Source organism: Macaca thibetana, chromosome 15 (assembly GCF_024542745.1).
Source record: "Macaca thibetana thibetana isolate TM-01 chromosome 15, ASM2454274v1, whole genome shotgun sequence".
NCBI classification, from domain to species: Eukaryota; Metazoa; Chordata; class Mammalia; order Primates; family Cercopithecidae; genus Macaca; species Macaca thibetana.
In genome coordinates this window covers 32,460,617-32,482,355 of record NC_065592.1, presented here as the reverse complement: position 1 = coordinate 32,482,355, position 21,739 = coordinate 32,460,617, and positions in this window count along the sequence as shown.

The following is a 21,739-nucleotide window of genomic DNA, read 5'->3' as shown; positions in this document are numbered from 1 at the left end:
AAATTCATATAAGTGGAACTTTTACATGGAAGTGTGTATGCATTTTTTTTCTCTAGACCTCCTCCATAGTCAAGGTATAATATGTTTTTTATTTGTTTGTTTGTTTGTTTGTTTTAAATAGAGTCTCCTTTTGTTGACCAGGCGGGTCTGAAACTCCTGAACCCAAGTGATCCTCCCACCTTGGCCTCCCAAAGTGTTGAGATTACAGGCATGAGCCACCATGCCTAGTCTTGTATGCATTTTTAATTTCAGCAGATGATCTTCCAAGGAAGTTGTCCTAACTTACATTCCTTACAATAGTTTATAGGAGTGCCTTTGGCCCCACACCATTGCCAACAGGGATATTATTCAGCATTTTAGTTCTTCCACATCTCATAGTGTCTCACTGTAGTTTAATGAGCATTTCTCTTATGTGTAAGAATGAGCATCTTTTCATATATTTCTAAGACATTGTCCTTTTGTTTGTCCATGATCTCTGCCCAATTTTCCATTGAATTATTGGTCTACATTTCATTGAATTTTAAGAATGTTTAATACTATTAAAATTAGCCTTTATCGATTCATTGATTCATGTGTTCAAACAGTTCCCCAAGCTGAGCATGGTGGCTCACCCCTGTAATCCCAGTAATTTGGGAGGCTGAAGCCGAGGGATCACTTGAGGTCAGGAGTCTGAGACCAGCCTGGCCAACATGGCAAAACCCCATCTCTACAAAAATATAAAAATTAGCCTGGTGTGGTGGTAGGTGCCTGTAATCCCAGCTTCTTGAGAGGCTGAGGCAGAAAGATTGCTTGAACCTGGGAGGCAGAGGTTGCAGTGAGCTGAGATCAAGCCACTGCACTCCAGCCTGGGCGACAGAGAGAGACTCCATAAAAAAAAAAAAAAAAAAAAAAAAAAGAACTGTAACATCAAAGTTTGCAACTGCTGTATACAATCTGGTGTTGCTTCAAGCATTCCAGCGATCTCTCTTTTGGGATGTTTCATTCTCCTGCTTCAATCCACTCTCACTTCTTCGGGTCTATGGCTCAATTGTCTGCTGGGACAGCCTCTACTGCTTTCCGCGTTGGTTTCACTGTTCATGGGACCCATGTCTTTATTTTCCTGGTTTTCTCCTTCATTTTCCTGTTGTACTTTTTGGTTGTTGTTGTTGTCCCCCTGCTTCACTGCCCTTCCCCCCACCAGCAGAACTTGGACACTTTTGAGCTCTGTGATTTGGGACAAGCAATGGGACCTCCCTGACCCTCAGCTTTCTCCTCTGTGAAGATAACACCTTCCCCACAGGATGAATTGAGATGATGGAGTGGAGAGTGCTCAGGGCTGTGGCTGGCATGTTGTCTATGGCTCCCCATCTCCCTCACATAGACTTCTTCTCCAGCCCTCATCTTCAAAGAAGGATACTATGGCCATTCACACCAAGGCATCTCCAGGAATCAGAATAGTTCATGAGTTTTCTAAAAAGTATTCATTATGGAAAATTTCAGATGCATACAAAACTAGAAAGAATAGCATAATAAACCACCATGTACCCAACTACAGCATGTATTAATCCATAGACACGTTTATCTGTATCTTCGTGCATTCTCCATGCCCCACTCTTCATACATAAAGGATCATTTTGAACCAAATCCCACATCTCACATCATTTCACTAGTAAATATTTCAGTAGATAGCTCTGAAAGATAAAAATTAAAAACACACAATGCCGTAAGTGCCTCTACAAAATTAAAATAATTTATTAGTAAAATACCATCCACTGTTTAGATTTCTCTGATTTTTATTATAATTTTTAAAAGTAGTTGGTTTGTTCCAATCAAGATGCAAGCAAAATCCACATATGGGGTTTGGTTGCTATGTCTCCTTAGTCTTTTTTTTTTTTTTTTTTTTTTTTGAGACGGAGTCTCGCTCTGTCGCCCAGGCTGGAGTGCAGTGGCCGCATCTCAGCTCACTGCAAGCTCCGCCTCCTGGGTCTACGCCGTTCTCCTGCCTCAGCCTCCCGAGTAGCTGGGACTACAGGCGCCCGCCACCTCACCCGGCTAGTTTTTTGTATTTTTTTAGTAGAGACGGGGTTTCACCGTATTAGCCAGGCTGGTCTCGATCTCCTGACCTTGTGATCCGCCCGTCTCGGCCTCCCAAAGTGCTGGGATTACAGGCTTGAGCCACCGCGCCCGGCCTAGTCTTTTTTAGTCTAAAGGCTTCTCCTCTCTTTTATTTTCTTCCTCTTGCCATTTATTTGTTGTTGTGTTTTCCCTTGCGATTATTGTCCTATATCTAGAGTTAGGCACATTCTAGGGTTCGCCAGTTGCAAACTTGGGATGTCATTCTACCCTGAGGCTGATTCTTTGGTGCCTTTAATCCAGTGTAGACATGAAGCACGCAGGCAGGAGAGGGCTCAATCAAAGGGAAGTATGTCATCTTTTCCAACCTTGCCACATCAGTGCCCTGACCAGGCACACCACTAAAGTGCTCTGGTGACTTTCTCTTCCTACACCCTAATGCTGTGGCTTTCCATCTATCCTTCCATCCATCCATCCATCCATCCATCCATCTATCCATCCATCCCTTTTTTCCTTGGCCATCCACCAGTCATTAAATGTAAGGACACTATGGCCCAGACACTGAGACAAGTGTTGAGGATACAGGGCTGAATTAGACCCAGCCTTGGTCCTCAGGGTGGTCAGGGCCAGTGCAAAAACAAGCAAGGAGGTACAAGATGCTGGTGCTAGGCTTTCCTGCCACGTTCTCCTTGTAGACATGCGTGAAAGGGATTCCCACTGGACATCAGAAAAAGCTTCCAAAGGCTGGGCACGGTGGCTCATGCTTGTAATCCCAGCACTTTGGGGGGCCAAGGCAGGCAGATCACCTGAGGTCAGGAGTTCAAGATCAGCCTCACCAACATGGAGAAACTCTGTCTCTACTAAAAATACAAAATTAGCCAGGCGTGGTGGCGCATGCCTGTAATCCCAGCTACTTGGGAGGCTGAGGCAGGAGAATCACTTGAACCTGGGAGGTGGAGGTTGTAGTGAGCCGAGATTGTGCCACTGGACTCCAACCTGGACAACAAGAGTGAAACTCTGTCTCCAAAGAAAGAAAGAAAGAAAGAGAGAGAGAAAGAGAGAGAGAGAGGGAGGGAGGGAGAGAGAGAGAGAAAGAGAGAGAGAGAGGGAGGGAGGGAGAGAGAGAAAGAGAGAGAGAGAGGGAGGGAGGGAGAGAGAGAGAGAAAGAGAGAGAAGAAAGAAAGAAAGAAAGAAAGAAAGAAAGAAAGAAAGAAAGAAAGAAAGAAAGAAAGAAAGAAAGAAAAGAAAGAAAGAAAAGAAAAGGAAAGAGAGCTTCCAAAGTGGCTCCTGAAATGTCTGTCACAGGACTCAGCCAGGCAAGGAGGAGAGAGTGAAGGGCGAGGAGGAAAGAGAGGACATTCAGAACAGGGGAAATACAGGTGCAAAGGCCTGAAATCTAGAGAAAGTAGAGGCTATGGGAGGAGCAGCCAGTGTTTCAGGATGGCTAAAGCAGAGGTTGTGAAAGGCAGGGATGACTTTAGACCTTAGAGGCCCCAGGCACTGTTATTTTCCAAGGCCCCACCCCCACCCCAACACTATACCATGCTTATTAAAATTCACCCACATCACATAGGAAATATGAGTTACATATGGCTACCTAAGGTTGAGGCCAGTTGCAAAGACAATTGACATGTTACATTTTGTAGAAATTTAATTACATATTTATCAATTACAACTTGACGGCCTTCTCGTTTTATCATTTTTGGAGGATGTGTGTGTATGTGTATATATATATAGAAAGAGAGTCTCAAAACTAATCTTGTAGCTATGCCTGTGATGGGCTAATTGATGAATCAGTGGCTGGAGAGTGGGTCGCAGTGGGAAATGAGGCTGGAGAGGCCCGTGAGCTGCCATCCCAAAGGGCCTGGGATGTCCTGCAGGGAGCTTGGCAAGATAAACCTTGGAGAGTTTTAAGCAAGGGCTGATGTGGGGTGCCTAAAATGGCATGGGTGGGAGAAGCCTGGAGACAGGGATCCCAAGGAAACGCCCACGCAGTTAGTCTATTTCTGCTCCAGGTAAGCATGAATTTGTAGGCTTGATGCTTTTTTTCTGCTTCTCCAGCCCTGGCCTGGGTCAATCCTTGGGGCCCAGACTGAGCACCTGATGGCGGAGGAAAGGAAGCCCTGCTTCCTCCAGAGGGCGTCGCAGGACAGCTTTTCCCAGACAGGGGCTAGTATGTGCAGCTGCTGCACCGGGATACTGGTTGACAGGAGTTTGGCTGGGCCGGAAGCCAGCACCTAGAGAGGTCCCTGGAAGGGGCCAGCCTCGCCAGGAGAGGAGGGATCTGGCCCTTCAGGGTCAAGCTCAACAGAGGAAAAGATCCCAGGGCATCCAGAACCCAGTGGCTTTCAGCACCTGCATGAAAATCAGAGATCAGCCAGATTACCTCATATTGCCCAAGAGGAAACTGAGGCCAGAAAGTGATGGAGCTTGCCCAGGGCCCCAGAGGATGTTAGAGGCAGGCCAGAACCAGAGGACAGCTTGGTCCCAGCACTTGCCCTCCTTTAATTAGGTGGGTGGTCATATCGCAGTGGTCAGGGACACTGCAAACAATAATAATAAATATTGAGCACTTTGTTACACGCAGGGCACGATGCTAAGCACCTTATATTTGTTATGTCCTTTCATCTTAGCAACTTCTCTGGAAGCGGAGTAATATCTCCCCCACGTCCTATCTAAGACAATGGATACACTGGAGGGTTAAAGCCATACCTTGCCTAAAGTCACACAGCTGTGCTTAACAGCTGGAAAACCCCAAAGAGTCCCTCTGACTCAGCCCTTGTGTGCTCAGTTTTAATTTTGGGAGGGAAATAACAATGCCACCTTATAATACTTTCTAAGAACATGTACTTTTGTTCAATGAAGTGGCCTTCTAGAGCTGGAAAATGAATTCATGTACTCTTCATATTTTTAACAAGGATGTCGTAGTTCATTGATCCTTAGCCAGGAAGTTAGATTAACCAGGACACTTCTGGCCCCAAGCACTCTAGCTAGTTGATTAATGGAGACATTGCCATGCCAGGCTTTGGAGTGCAAAATAGGGTGAATCGCTCTTAGCAGGGACCTAAATCCTGAAACTCAAATCCTCACATTTGGGCAGGAGATCAAGCTTAGGGAGCATCTCCTGCCCAAATGTGAGGATTTGAGAGGGACAGTCGCCTATACAGGTTCACAGAACTGACTGGCAGGACCAAGATGAGTCCTCTTGTATCCAAAGCCCAAACCCTTAATCTTGAAGCTCAGTAGCAAACCAACAAAAGACTGTTGCAGTCAGGCGTATGTCACGTTTACTTTTCCATTCCTGGGACTGGTAAGCCAAAAAGGCACCACAGAGGATCCATGAGAATGTGCACTTAAAGCACACAGATTAGGATGTTGGCTTTGTCACAAAGGAACTTGAAGGAGTCAACTCCTTGGAGGAGACTTTCAACATTCATTCAACAAATATTTACTATGGGCACTGGGGAGCCCACAGTGAACAGGATGCTCAAGGCCTGGGCTCTCAAGGAGCTTACATTCTAAGGATGAAGAAAGTGGGGCTGGGTGGGGACGGGGAGAGACAAGAAATATAAAGAGAGTGTTAAGGGCTATTAGGGCAATAAAACTGGATAATATAACAAAACAGGGATGGAGTGGGACTGTTTAGTTAGTAGCCAGGTATGAGAAATTTGAGTTGAGATCTGCATGATATGAAAGAAGGAAGCTGGTTGGGCGCAGTGTTTCATGCCTACAACCCTAACACTCTGGGAGGCCAAAGCAGGTGGCTCACTTGAGCTCAGGAGTTTGAGACCAGCCTGGGCAACATGGCGATATCCTGTCCTTACAAAAAAAAAAATACATAAAAATAGCTAGGCGTGGTGGCAGGTACCCGTAGTCCCAGATACTCAGAAGGCTGAAGTGGGAGGATCACCTGAGCCTGGGGGGTCCAGGCTTCAGTGAGCCATGACTGCACCACTGCACTCCAGCTTGGGCAACAGAGTGAGACCATGTCTCACAAAAAAAGAAAGAAAGAAAAAAGAAAGCCGTGCTGAAAGAAAAGCATTCTGCTCAGAGAAAAACAACTGCAAAGGCCCTGAGGCTGGAATGAAGCCTGGCCCATTGGAGAACGTCTGGAATAGCTCTATCCAACAAATACAGTGCGAGTCTTGGGCATCATTTTAAATTTTCTAGCAGCACATTTTAAAAACAGAAACTGGTAAAATTAATTTTAATATGTTTAATTTTTTAACTTTTTTGTTATTATTATTTTTTGAGACGGAGTCTTGCTCTGTCACCCAGGCTGGAGTACAGTGGCATGATCTCAGCTCGCTGCAACCTCCGCCTCCCAGGTTCAAGTGATTCTCCTGCCTCAGCCTCCTGAGTAGCTGGGATTACAGGCGTGCGCCACCATGCCCAGCTCATTTTTGCATTTTTAGTAGAGACGGGGTTTCGCCATTTTGGCCAGACTGGTCTCGAACTCCTGACCTCAAGTGATCCACCCGCCTCAGCCTCCCAAAGTGCTGGGATTACAAGCGTGAGTCACCACACCCGGCCTAATTTTAATATGTTTCACTAAGCCAAGAGACAAAAAAAAAAAAAAAAAAAAAAAAAAATGACATTTACCTTTTTTTTTTTTTTTTCCTACTAAAATCTTCAAAGTCTGATGTGGGTAGGAGCACATTTCAAGCGCTCAATGGCCATATGCAGGTACCTACTGGCTAGTATTGGGCAGGCCAGTGTGGGTGGTCCTAGGAGCCTTGGGAGGGTTTTAAGTCAGGGGTCAGAACTAATGGATTCTAATGACTCAGAACATCCCAGCTAGTTCTTGGAATCTCAGAGGCGAAAGTTCTCCTTGGGCTCTTTGGAGACGCTGCCTCCTGGCGCAGGTGGCTGCACACAGAAGGGAAAGCCCCCAGCTCTCCTTCCCGGTGGAGGCTTCTTCCCTCCCCACAGAGTCTGGGTCAGAGGAAGCCAACGCCTGCGCACGTGGGAAAGCAGCGTGGCTGGCCCCGGGCCTGCAGCCACCTCCCGGGCCCACTCTGCCAGGCCCCATTCTAGATGCCAGCAGGCCGGCCCCGCCCCTTGGACACGGTTTTGGTTTTCGGGTGCAGTCTACATTCCTCTGAAGAGGCCCGCTCCGGCCTCATCAGAGCTGGTGAAATCAACAAGAGAAACGGGGGACGTCGGCCCGCAGTTCCCGCGAGCGCCACGAGGGGCGCACGCAGATGAGGCTCCCTCCGCTGGCTGCCGCTGAGGCTCCTGGACGTCCCCCTTGTCCTCTTCCCCGTGGAGACCCCAGGCGTACCACCACGATATTCCTTCCACCAGTCTCACCCTGAACCCAGTAAACTCTCCCCCGAGCGGTGACTTAGGTTCTCCAGGGCCCCAGGCCTTGTGGGAAAGTGCCCGCAGAGCGGGCCAGAGACAAAGGAAGGAGCGGGTAGCTGAGCCTCGGGAGGCCCATCTGCTTGATACGGGGATAGGTGGAGACTACGGTGAATCCAAAGTCTGTGGGTTCCAAGACCGGAGCCAGACACAAAAAAAGATTCCACTGTTCGGATGTTTTCACCCCTGAGGCTGAAATAACAGCTGAGGCCTGACTACTCACGTGGTGTCTGTGGCCAGAATAGGACCCACATAATAATGGCTTAGATCAGGGAAGGGACTTTCTCATTCCATGGCGCAATACCGTCATAAAGGCAACAACAGTGGACGCCTCGCCTCTGCCCTCTCCACATTTCTGTGCTTTCCAATGGCATCCCCAAAACAGTGTGACAACGCCTGACTACTGGGGGGACCCTGGAGCGACCTAGAGTTGGCGGATTGCTAAAGGAGTAAGAGATTGGCCCAGATGGTTCCTCCCCTGTTAGTTCACCCTCCCTCAGTCACTTGTCAGCAAGAGAAGGCTGTTTGGGGTGGGCTTTCTGGTAGGGAGGGGGTCATACTCATTTTTCTAGGAAAACTATCCCTGGAAGGGGGTCATACTCATCTTTCTAGGAAAACTATCCCTGGATTGTATTTGACAACGCTTTTGCAAGAAAGCATCCAGCTTAAGGAGTAGCTTACCTCAAATAGCCCTAATGATATGGCACAGCCAGCTCACCAAGGAATGTACAAGCTGCATTTCCAAAGCTGCAAGATGAAACCAAATGACTACGTATGCCCTGGACAGAGTCCAATTAGGAGGATATGAAGAAAGCAAGCCTTGGCCAGGCGCAGTTGCTCGTGCCTGTAATCTCTGCACTTTGGGAGGCCAAGGCAGGGGATCATTTGAGGTTAAGAGTTCGAGACCAGCCTGGTCGACACGGTGGAACCTCGTCTCTATTAAAAATACAAAAAGTAGTCAGGCGAGGTGGTGCGCGTCTGTAATCCGAGATGCTCCAGAGGCTGAAGCAAGAGAATAGCTTGAACTTGGGAGCCAAGATCGGGCCACTGCACTCCAGCTTGGGTGACAAAGTGAGACTCCATCTCAAAAGGAAAAAAAGAAAGCAAGTCTTGGTTTGGGAAGAGCACATTGACGAAGTGGGTCATAAACAAGAAAGTCAAAGAAAAAGAAAACAGTCTGGGCGGGGCACTGTGGCTCATGCCTGTAATCCCAGCACTTTGGGAGGCCGAGGTGGGCAGATCACTTGAGGCCAGGAGTTTGAGACCAGCCTGCCCAGCATGACAAAACCCCGTCTCTACTAAAAATACAAAAATTAGCTGGGTGTAGTGGTGCACACCTGTAGTCCCAGCTACTGGGGAGGCTGAGGTGGGACGATCACCTGAGCCCAAGGAGGTCAAGGCTGCAGTGAGCTGTGATCATGCCACTGCACTCCAGCCTGGGCAACAGAGTGACACCCTGTCTCAAAGAAAACAAATAAATAAAGAAGACACTGTGGAAGGGGCCTGAGAAAAGTGTAGGATTTGGAAACAGAAGGAAGAAGAGAAGAGTGACCTCTTGTTAAGTGCCTTCTGTACCTCCAGTGGACCACAGCCACTACTAAAAAGTACTTGCATGTACTTTGAATGTATTTAATCCTCATAGTAACCCTCTGAGGGCCGGTCCAAATCCATAATCTCTGCAATTCCAAGTTTCTGAAAGCTCTGAAAAAGTGGAAACACTTTTGTAACATATTTGGTGGTGAAACTTAATTTATAATAACATGAGTATCACACTCAGCGTGAATATTAATACTTTTGCTGTGAAAAACAGTAATGTGTTTGATATTTGGGGGCTGCCCTAGACTCCAGAGGGGTGTTATGTAATATATATACATGTACTTGCTGCCTTTCTAAAATCCAAAACATTCTGAATTGAGACATATCTGGCCTGAAGAGGTTTTTTGTTTGTTTTGTTTTGGTTTTTTGAGACGAGTCTCACCTCGTTGCCAGGCTGGAGTGCAGTGGCACAATCTTGGCTCACTGCAACCTCCGCCTCCTGGGTTCAGGTGATTCTCTTGCCTCAGCCTCCTGAGTAGCTGGGACTATTGGCGTGTGCCACCACGCCCAGCTAATTTTTGTATTTTTAGTAGAAAGGGATTTCACCATGTTGGCCAGGATAGTTTCGATCTCTTGACCTCATGATCCGCCCACTTCAGTCTCCCAGAGTGCTGGGATTACAGGCGTGAGCCACCGTGCCTGGCCTAGCCTGGAGAGTTTTAAGTCAGGCATTGTGGGTTTGTATTATTCCTACTTTTTTTTTTTTTGAGACAGGATCTCACTCTGTCACCCAGGCTGGAGTGTAGTGGCGCAATCATAGCTCACTGCAGCCTTGACCTCCTGGGCTCAGGTGATCCTCCCACCTCAGCCTCCTGAGTAGCTGGGACTACAGGCATGCTCCAACACGCCCAGCTAATTTTTGTATTTTATTGTAGAGATGGTGTTTGCCATGTTGCCCAGGCCGGTCTTGAGCTCCTGAGCTCAAGTGATTAGCCTGACTCGGCCTCCCAAAGTGCCAGGATTACAGGCGTGTGCCACCACACCTGGCCTATTATTCCCACTTTACAAATGAGAAAGCTGAGGCGCAGTAAGGAAAGCAACACGTACTGGGCCACTGAGGTGTCAGATTTGATGTCAAAGTTGAAGACTCCAGTCCTGATTCAGTTTCAAATGAGGGACTGTGATACTACAAAACAGAACAAAGACGGAGCCTGGATCACAATGCAGTGGCCTGGCTGGACAGAAAGTTGCATGGGTCGTTTATAGCTCACAGAGGCAAAGGGAACCTACCTAAGAATGGATCTGGAAGGCGAAAGGGACTGCCCTGCCCTCAAGAGATGTTGGTATCTTCAGCGCGCTGGGACTGGGGCTCTGGGCAGGGCAAGATGCCTCAGCACCATGGCTCTGAGAGCTGAATCCAGAGATCCACAGCTGTGGATTAGCAAGCTACTCTGTTTCTCTACATGTTGGTTTCACCTTCTGCAATATGGAGCTAGTAATCATAATTGCCTCCTAGAGCTGACATCAATATGAAATGAAATATGTTTGAAAGAATTGAGCATAGTGCCTGGAATGTAGGGAGTATTCAATAAACGTTAGCTGTGAGTATTATGATTCTCAAAGATGAACATGCATACCACTTGGGGAGTTCCAAGTCTCAGTATAGATGTGGTGAATATTCTTGGATTGCCAATTTTACTTGTTTTCAAGTAATTTAAGTCTTTACCTTTTTCCCCATTAAAACTGGCATAGAATGAATATACTTAAAACTACCAAAACTTAGAAATAGTTATGATGGTAAATTTTATGTTTATTTTACTACAATTGAAAACTGGTGAAACCCCATCTCTACCAAAAATACAAAAATTAGACTGGGCACGGTGGCTCATGCCTGTAATCCCAGCACTTTGGGAGGCCAAGGCGGGTGGATCACGAGGTCAGTTTGAGACCAGCCTGGCCAACATAGTGAAACCCTGTGTCTACTAAATGTACAAAAAATTAGCCGGGCGTTATGGCAGGCACCTGTAATCCCAGCTATTCGGGAGGCTGAGGCAGGAGAATCACTTGAACCAGGGAAGAGGAGGTGGCAGTGAGCCAAGATTGCACCACTGCACTCCAGCCTGGGTGACAGAGTGAGACTCCATCTTTAAAAAAAGAAAAAAAAAAACTAAAAATTTAAAAACGGGCACAGATATATTAGGGAATAGACTGCAAAAGCACTTGAATAAAAATGAGATTTTAAGGCCTTTCTAGCACTTGGGGTTTGGGGGATATGGACTGAATGGGGGGAAGGTAGAGAGGCAGAGTTTACAGATAAACTCTCTCAGAGGCCTTGTCTGCCCACTTTGCTGAACTTCAGCCAGGGTTATAGAGTTTGATGAGCTTTGTAAGCATAGACAAATCAAAGGTCTGCAAATCTTCAGAACACTAATATTCATGGGCACTTGTGTCACATGTTTTAGGTCCTATGCTGTGCATCGGGGCAGACGCAGGTGTGACAAGCTGTGTTAATGGTGGGGAATATAAATGTATAGAGACAACACTAACAAGCACAGAACTCAATCAGCGTGATGAGGGGTTTTCGGAACTCTATGAACACTTTGAGGGGCTTTGGGGAAAGAAGCACTACCTCTGCAAAGGGGAACAAGGAGTTGGGAAGAATGATGAAAAAAAAAAAAAAAAACCCTGAGCATGGTTGAGAGTGCTTTCACTAGTCAGTGGTTCTCTTTTCTTTCTTTCTTTTTTTTTTTTTTTTTTTTTTTTTTGAGATGAAGTCTCACTCCATTGCCCAGGCTGGAGTGCAGTGGCACGACCTTGGCTCACTGCAACCTCCACCTCCCAGGTTCAAGTGATTCTCCTGCCTCAGCCTCCTGAGTGGCTGGGATTACAGGAGCCCGCCACCACCTGGACTAATTTTTGTAGAGACAGGGTTTCACCATATTGGCCAGGCTGATCTCAGGTGATCTGCCTGCCTCAGCCTCCCATTGTGCTGGGATTACAGGCAGGAGCCACCACGCCCAGCCCACACTGCCATTTCTAACAAGCTCCCTGGCGATGCCGCGTCTCCGATCCAAAGGCTGCACTATAAGAACCACTGAGCTGTATCAAGAGGAGGAGAAAGGACCTGCCAGGAGGTTGGGGAAAGGATGTGAAAGACACAGAGCAGTGAGAAGGCAACAGGTGTTCAGAGAGCGATGAGCAAATCTGTGAGGCTTCAGCACGTGGGCTGCCAGGTGCCAAGTGATGGAGAGCTCGTGTGCCAAGCCCAGGATTTTGAACTGGATCCTGAAAGTGAAGGACATCTAAAGGACATCTAAAGGAGGGAAGAATACAAACAGACTGGCAGTTCTGCAGATCACTTTGGAGGACAGGTGGGGTGGGGAGGAGAAAATGGAGGCCGAAAGGCTAGTTAGGAGGCTGTCACCACTAGCCTGTCAGATCCCACTAGCCTTGATCTTATGCTACCCAGAGTGCCAGGAGTGGGGAGAAATCAGAAACTCAGACAAGCAGCAGTTCCTGTAAAACAGCAACCTGGACCACCACTGAGTGGGCAGTAAGCAGTGAGCCGAGGAGCAAATGCTTTATGTGCTTCACCTCTTCACATACTCCTCATAGTCTTCGGATCAGGTGTTCACATCGAAGCTCAGAGAAGTTCAGGAACCGGACCAAGGTTAGGATGCAGCCAGATTCAAACCCAGGTGAAACCCGTTCTCTCTCCAGCACTCCGCATTTTCCCACAGTCTAGATGCTTTAGGAGCCTGCCCCATTCTTTCAGGGGCTTTGAGGCTACGTGTGCTGTAGGCATATGTGTTGTGAGTGCTCAGTGTGTGTGTGTGTGTGTGTTGTGTGGGTGTGTTCCAGGTATGTGTGTGTTGTGTGTGCACATCTAGGTGGGTGTGAGTATGCAGTGTCTGTGTTATGTGTGCTGGATACTGCTAGATAGTTGCCTCCCAATCCCCTCCTCTCCCTCTTGTCACTGAAGGTGAAAGAGTCTCTTTGGAAATATTCATGGGGACAGAGACAGCCAGGAAGGGAGGAATTTTCCACGCATTCCGTTTTTCCCATGATACATCGGGCTGTAAAGAAGAATGCCATCCTGACCATCGGCTCCCCTGACATAACTCTGAATAATTCTCAGACACTTGCAGGCCAGTTGAAGACAGCATAAAGCCAGCCCTGCAAAAATCCCAGGGACAACAGGAATAGTGGTGAGAACTTACTTGTCAGGTAGAGGGTTTTTTTTTTTTTCATGAACTCAACTCAGGAACCAGCCAAAGGGAGAGATGTGAAAGAATGAAAGAGGAAAGGATGGCAGGGTGGGAAGGACTCACTGACTTGGAGTAAGAAAAGCTGGGTTCGGCCAGGTGCAGTGGCGCAAGCCTGTAATCCCAGCACTTTGGGAGGCCAAGGTGGGCAAATCATGAGGTCAAGAGATCAAGACCATCCTGGCCAATATGGTGAAACCCCATCTCTACTAAAAATACAAAAATTAGCTGGGCGTGGTGGCATGCCCCTGTAGTCCCATCTACTAGGGAGGCTGAGGCAGGAGAATCGCTTGTACCCGGGAGGCAGAAGTTGCAGTGAGTCAAGATTGCACCACTGCCCTCCAGCCTGGTGACAGAGCGAGACTCTATCAAGAAAGAAAGAGAGAGAGAGAGAGAGAGAAAGAAAAGAAGGAAAGAAGGAAGGAAAAGGAAGGAAGGAAGGAAGGAAGGAAGGAAGGAAGGAAGGAAGGAAGGAAGGAAGGAAGGAAGGAAGGAAGGAAGGAAGGAAAGGAAGGAAGGAAGGAAGGAAGAAAGAGAAAAAAAGAAAGAAAAGAAAGAAAGAAAAAGAAAGGAAGGAAGGAAGGAAGGAAGAAAGAAAAAGAAAGAAAGAAAAAAGAAAGAAAGAAAGAAAGAAAGAAAGAAAGAAAGAAAGAAAGAAAGAAAGAAAAAAAGAAAGAAAGAAAGAAAAGGGAGGGAGGGAGGGAAAGAAAAGCTGGATTCAGGACTGCCAGCAGTCACTTACTGCTGTGTGACCTTGGACAAATCCCTTCCCCTCTCTGGGCCTCAGTTTTCTCAACCAGTGAAATTCAGTAGATGGATTAGATTAAGCCCCTTTCCAGCTTTGATGTTCTGTGCTTTTTCCTTTTAAATGTACCTGACTGTGACTTTTCCAGGAAAACGTCAGACATTTCAAAGGGCAAGCGTCTATGTTTGCCAGACATCTTTTGTCACTCTTCGGCTGGCCTTGTCTACACTTCATGTTCAGGGGATTTTCTATGATGCATGCGGTTTCTGATTTCTCGAGTTATATTTCCTTGTTTCTATGGGTTGAGTGTTGCAGAAACAGGGCACTGTTTTTTTTTCTTTTTAAGCAAATATGCAGTCCCATGCCAACAGGAATATCCTGTTTACAGGAGCCTCCTTTTACAAGGTACCAGCTGTTTGAAAACATTTGTGTATTGCCACATAGAATAATCTCCCGATAAGCAACTATTTTTTCCTAGTAATATCATTTTCTGCAGTGCAATCATATAGTGGGATATAGCCTCTTTAAAAGCAAATATTCCACATGCTTATCATATTAACCTGGTTTCTTCCTCTCCTTCTATATTAGTTTTCTCAGGATGCTGTAACAAAAGATAGTCATGTGGCACATAATAAGGTTTCACTCAACAATGATCCCTACGTACAATGCCTGTGAGTTTATAATACTGTGTTTTGATTGTCCCTTTTGTATGTTTAGCTATGTTTAAATACACAATACTTACCATTGTGTTACAGTTGCACACATAATTCAGTATGGTAACATACTGTCCAGGTTTGTAACCTAGGAGCAACAGGCTATGCCGTACAGCCTAGGTGTGTAGTAAGCTCTATCACCTAGGTTTGTGTAAGTGCACTCTGTGATGCTTGAATGACAGGATCGCCTAACGATGCATTTCTCTGAAAATATCCCCACTCTTAGCTGGGTGCGGTGACTCACGCCTGTAATCCCAGCACTTTGGGAGGCCGAGGTGGATGGATCTCCTAAGGTCAGAAGTTTGAGACCAGCCTGACCAACATGGAGAAGCCCCATCTCTACTAAAAATACAAAATTAGCAGAGTGTGGTGATGCATGCCTGTAATCCTAGCTATTTGGGAGGCTGAGGAAGGAGAGTCACTTGAACCCAGGAGGCAGAGGTTGCAGTGAGCCAAAATCTCGCCATTGCACTCCAGCCTGGGCAATGAGAGCAAAACTCCGTCAAGAAAGAAAGAAAGAAAGAAAGAGAGAGAGGAAGGAAGGAAGGGAGGGAGGGAAGGAAGATATCCCACTCTTAAGGGATGCATGACTGTACTGCTATCTGAGTGCCTTAAACAACAGAAATTTATTATCTGGCAATTCTGGAGACTAGAAGTACAAGATCAAGGTGTTGACACGGTTGGTTCCTTCTGAGGGCTGTAAGGAAGAATCTGTTCTTGCCTCTCCCCTTGCTCCTGGCAGTTTTCTGGTAACCTTTGCTGTTCCTTGAGTTGTAGAAGCATCACCACAATTTCATCTTCACATGGCATTCTTCCTGTGTGCATGCCTGTGTCCAAATCTCCCTTTTATTTTATTTATTTATTTACTTAATTTTCTTTTTTTTTTTGAGATGGAGTCTCACTCTGTCACCTAGGTGAGTGCAGTGGAGCAATCTCAGCTCACTGCAAGCTCCGCATCCCGGGTTCACTCCATTCTCCTGCCTCAGCCTCCCGAGTAGCTGGGACTACAGGCATCCACCACCACGGCCGGCTAATTGTGTGTGTGTGTGTGTGTGTGTGTGTGTGTAGTAGAGATGGGGTTTCACCGTGTTAGCCAGGATGGTCTCGATTTCCTGACCTCATGATCCACCTGCCTCAGCCTCCCGAAGTGCTGGGATTACAGGCGTGAGCCACCGCGCCCGGCCCCAAATCTCTCTTTTATAAGAACACTGATCATACTGGATTAGGGGCCACCCTACTCCAGTATCACCTCATTTCACTTAACAAATTATACCTGCAACAATGCTACTTCCAAAGAAGGTCACATTCTCAGGTACTGGGGTTAGGAGTTGGACATATGAATTAGCGACATGTGAATTTGACATATGATTTTTTTTTAAGTGTGCACTTTTATTCAACTGGTCTCAAGTCAGTGTACGGGCAAGCCCTGGCTGCCTCCAGCCACTCCCAGGGAGACAGAAGGCTTTCATACTTCTCAAGTTGGGGGACATAAAAGGGAGGGGGTCACAAAGGCTGATCATTCAAAATAAAACAAAATAAAAAAGTATTAAGGTGAAGATTTTAAAAATTTTGCACGTTGTAATTTTTTGTTTGCTTGTTTTGAGATGGAGTCTCGCTCTTGTTGCCCAGGTTGGAGTGCAGTGGCGTGATCTCGGCTCACTGGAACCTCCACCTCCCGGGTTCAAGTGATTCTCCTGCCTCAGCCTAGCAACTGGGATTATAGGCGCCTGTCACCATGCCTGTCACCATGGCTGGCTAATTTTATATTATAGGCGCCTGTCACCATGCCTGGCTAATTTTTGCATTTTTAGTAGAGACGAGGTTTCACCATGTTGTTCAGGCTGGTCTTGAACTCCCGACTTCAGGTGATCCACGTGCCTCAGCCTCCCAAAATCCTGGGATTACAGGCGTGAGCCACCGCACCCGGCCTGCGCTTTGTAATTTACATGAAAGCAATGCTATCACCTCCCCTGTGTGGACTCGGGAAAGGACTGGGCCATTCTCCTTAGAAAGGAGTGGGGTCCTTTGGGGAGAGCAAGGGACTTCCTTTGACATATGAATTAGTGGGGGCAGAACACAAAACATAACACCTTTCCTCCTCAACTTTTCTGTGAAATGTGCGGTACTACCTTGGGGCTCAAGAAAATTCTGAGTGTTCAGGTTCAGCGTATAGGTTCAACATCAACATAGGGCTACCCTGTTCTTCACAGAAACAAATTCCTTTATAGGAGTTTGCCCCAAACAAGACTCTCCATATACATCCTCTCCGTAGATACAAATACCAGCTTCTGGAGGTGGGTTGCGAGGAGAGAGACAGACTGTCCAAGCTGGAGGATTCCAATAGTCTTGGATTTGAATCCCAAGTCAAACAATATTTGGGTGAGGATTTTCTAATGATTATGCAAAAAGAAAACTAAAATCCCTCACATTTGTGACTAAGGGGGACAGCTAGTTAGATGGAAAGTGTTCCATTGTTAAACAGCTGTCTTCTTCAGCAATCACACAGAAATGAAAACACCTTAGAGAATAGGCAGCATATGCTTTGAGGTGAAAACAAAAGTATATGGCCAGGCCCAGTGGTTCACCGGCAATTTAGGAGGCTCATGCGGGAGGATCGCTTGAGCCCAGGAGTTCAAAACTAGTCTGGGCAACGTCGTGAGATCTTGTCCCTACAAAAAATAAAAAAAATTAACGAGGTGTGGTTGTGCACGCCTGTAGTCTCAGCTACTCAGGAGGCTGAAGTAGGAGGATTGCTTGAGCCTGGAATGTTGAAGCTGCAGTGAGCCATGCACTGCCCTCCAGCCTGAGTGACAAAGCAAGACTCTGCCTCAGAAAACAAACACAGTATCATATATGTGTTTTTAGAGATAAAAAAGTTACCTCTCTCTAAGTGGGTGAAAACATTTAGGCCGGGCGCGGTGGCTCAAGCCTGTAATCCCAGCACTTTGGGAGGCCGAGACGGGCGGATCACGAGGTCAGGAGATCGAGACCATCCTGGCTAACACGGTGAAACCCCGTCTCTACTACAAAATACAAAAAAACTAGCCGGGCGAGGTGGCGGGCGCCTGTAGTCCCAGCTACTTGGGAGGCTGAGGCAGGAGAATGGCGTGAACCCGGGAGGCGGAGCTTGCAGTGAGCTGAGATCCGGCCACTGCACTCCAGCCTGGGCGACAGAGCGAGACTCCGTCTCAAAAAAAAAAAAAAAAAAGAAAACATTTAGGAAACACATTGAAGCCAGAAGCACAATCTTTTGTTTACCAATAATTGTTGAGCACTTAGTATGTTTCAGATGCCTGCTAACTAGCTTTGAATATATACAGGTTACCAAAACAGAAAATAAGCCCACAACACCTTAAATAGTCCCCCCAGGTGACACAGGTATGCAGCCATGAGAAGTGCAACTATAAGGAGAGTAATTAACCATAACCGACCCAGGGGCTGCCCTGAAATCTATCACTGTTTTTTGTACTAGCCACACTTTCCACGGGCTGCGACTTGGTTTGACTGAGTGTAGCAGGCAATCCGCAGCAGCCCTGTTCCTGGAGATGCTGAACTCCTGTGATAGGCGCCACTGGTTCAGGGACTCCCCATCACACCTGCTGAACTTTCTAGAGACTGAATGGCCATCTAGGATGCCTCTACCTATATTTCCTTCCTTATCGCTTTCGCTTTGGGTCAGAATTGCATCCACCCGCTGTCTGCCTCTACAGACAACTCATTTCTCTCTCCCACCCCTGGAGCTCCCTCAGCCTCCCACTACTCCCTCCTGGTTTTCTCTCACAGACATTTGTCCTAATGAAATCCCTGTGTGTTTAAACCCATCTTAGCATCTGCTTCTTGGAGGACCTGAACAAGAGGTGACTAAGACTTAGTGGCTTCACAACCACAAAGAAATATCACCTTGCATCCCTTAGGATAGTGATATCAATAAAAACAACAGGGCCGGGCGCGGTGGCTCACGCCTGTAATCCCAGCACTTTGGGAGGCCCAGGCAGGTGGATCACGAGGTCAGGCGTTCGAGACCAGTCTGGCCAATATAGTGAAACCCTGCCTCTACTAAAAACACAAAAAATTAGCTGGGCGTGGTGGCGGGTGCCTGTTATCCCAGCTGCTTTGGAGGCTGAGGCAGGAGAATCCCTTGAACCTGGGAGGTGGAGGTTGTAGTGAGCCTAGATGGTGCCACTGCACCCTAGCTCAGTCGACAATGTGAGACTCCATCTTAAAAAAAAAAAAAAAGGTTAACTGTTGAGGAGGATGTGGGGAATTTGGAACTCTTGTGTACTGTTGGTGGATGTAAAATGGTGCAGCCATGATGGAACATAGTATGGAAGTTCCTCAAAAAATTAAAAATAGAATGATCATGGGCCTGGCGCAGTGGCTCATGCCTGTAATCCTAACACGTTGGGAGGCTGAGGCCGGTAGATCACCTGAGGTCAGGAGTTTGAGACCAGCCTGACCAACATAGTGAAACCTCGTCTCTACTAAAAATACAAAATTAGCAGAGTGTGGTGGTGCATACCTGTAATCCCAGCTACTTAGGAGGCTGAGGCAGGAGAACTGCTTGAATCCGGGAGGTGGAGGTTGCAGTGAGCTGCAGTCGTGCCCTTGAACTCCAGCCTGAGCAACAAGAGCGATACTCCATCTAAAAAAATAGAAAATGAACATATCACCCAGCAATTCCACTTCTGGGTGTACACACAAAAGAATTGAAAGCAGAGTCACAAACAGATATTTATACAACTGTGTTTGTACAGCATTATTCACAGCAGCCAAAAGGTGGAAGCAACTCACATGTCCATCAGTCCATGGATGGAGCAAGAAAGTATGGTCTATACATAATGGAATATAATTCAACTTTGAAAAGGAAGGAATTCTGATACACGCTACAACATTGATAAACCTTGAAGACATTATGCTAAGCAAAATAAGCCAGCCACAAAAGACAAAGATTTTGTGATTCCACATATATGAGGAGTCAAGTTTATAGAGACAGAAAATAGAATTGTAGTTGCAAAGGGCTAGTGGGAGAAGGTAATGGGAACATATTGTTTAATAGGAACAGTTTCAGTTGGAGAAGATGAAAAAGTGGAGATTCACGGTGGTGACAGTTGCACAATGATGTGAATGTATTTAATGTCACTAAACTGTACATTAAAAGTGACTAAAAGGTCAAGTGTGGTACCTCATGCCTGTAATCTGAGCACTTTGGGAGGCCGAGGCTGGTGGATTACCTGCAGTCAGGAGTTTGAGACCAGCCTAGCAAACATGGCGAAACCCTATTTCTACTAAAAATACAAAAATTAACTGGGTATGGTGGCACACACCTGTAATCCCAGCTACTTGGGAGGCTGAGGTATGAATATCACTTGAACCCGGGAGGCGGAGGTTGCAGTGAGCCAAGATTGCGCCACTGTACTCCAACCTGGGCTATAGAGTGAGACCGTCTCGAAAAATAAAAATAAAAAGGACTAAAACAGCTGGGTGCAGTGGCTCTCGCCTGCAATCCCAGCACTTTGGGAGACCAAGGTGGGCAGATCACCTGAGGTCTGGAGTTCAAGACCAGCCTGGCCAACATGATGAAACCCCAGTCTCTACCAAAAATACAAAAAAATTAGCCAGGCATGGTGACACATACCTGTAGTCCCTTCTACTCAGAAGGCTGAGGCACAAGAATCATTTGAGCCCGGGAGGCAGAAGTTGCGGTGAGCCAAGATCGCACCACTGCACTCCAGCCTGGGCTACAGAGTGAGACTCTGTCAAAAAAAAGAAAAAGAAAATGGTTAAAGTGACTCGGGAGGCTGAGGTAGGAAGATCACTTGAGCCCAGGGGGTCGAGAGTGCGCAGGTGAGCTGTGATGGTGCCACTGCACTCCAGCCTGGGTGATACAGTGAGACACTGGCTGAAAAAAAAAAAAGGAAAAGAAAAGAAAAAGAAATTAAAACATAAAAGTGATTAAATGATAAACTTTTATGTTACGTATATTTTACCACAACTAAAAAATGTTTTAAAAACAATAAAATGCTTGACTCTTGGAGAGCGACAAACTTGGAAGTCGGGAACCACGAGGCAGTTTGGTTTGGGGTGGAGAGCCCGGGGCTTTAGGTCAAGGGACACTGGTTTAAGGGAGTGATACGGTCAGAGCCTCTCTGGGTAGGCCAAGGAGTCCCTGATGTTGCCTCCAGGCTGCCGGACAGCTCACTGTGTCACCCTCATCAAGTGACTGCTCTTATTTCTCTAGAAATAGGGAGCTTCCTCTGTCACCAAGCAGTGCCGACTTGTTAGAAAGTCGAGGAGTTCCAGTGGCTCTTGGTTAGGACATGGTACTTATGCAGAAAGGACCTCTTGATATGGAACCCAAGTTTGTTCTGCCCTTTGGAAACACTCAGGACAACTCTGTTTCCCTTCCCAGCCCTTCTCCATCTGCATGCCAATTGCTCCCTCACTCTACCCTCCTCCCAAAGGAATGCTGTTTACTCCAGAGACAAACAGCCCAAGGCAGTATTCCGAGCACCCCTTCGCCCCTCTCCCCAGCACCTGTCCATGGGTTGAAACACCCATGGATGAATGCCAAATCCTGTTGAAAAGTGCTTGGGGGTACCTGGATGAAAAGGCCAAAGAGGCATAGGGCAGGGTGTTTATTCTTCAAAAGACCTAAGTGGTCCAAAGGCATGTGTTTGCCAGTTTACCACTTGAAAACCGAAAGTAACCTAATCTTTTCACTGTCAAGATAGTCCGTGTTTATGCCTCATTTCAAGGAGCTGCATGATTCACTGCTGATAGTGATCAGAAAACATGTTTAGTATTGGTTTTCTACTTTATAAGCTTATATTTTAGACAAGAGAGGGGTCAGAGGCCGGGTACAGTGGCCCAGCACTTTGTGTAATCCCAGCACTTTGTGTAATCCCAGCACTTTGGGAGGCTGAGGCAGGCGGATCATCTGAGGTCAGGAGTTCCAGACCAGCCTGGGCAACATGGCAAAACCCCATCTCTACTAAAAACACAAAAATTAGCCAGGCGTGGGGGCGCATGCCTATAATCCCAGCTACTTGGGAGGCTGAGGCAGG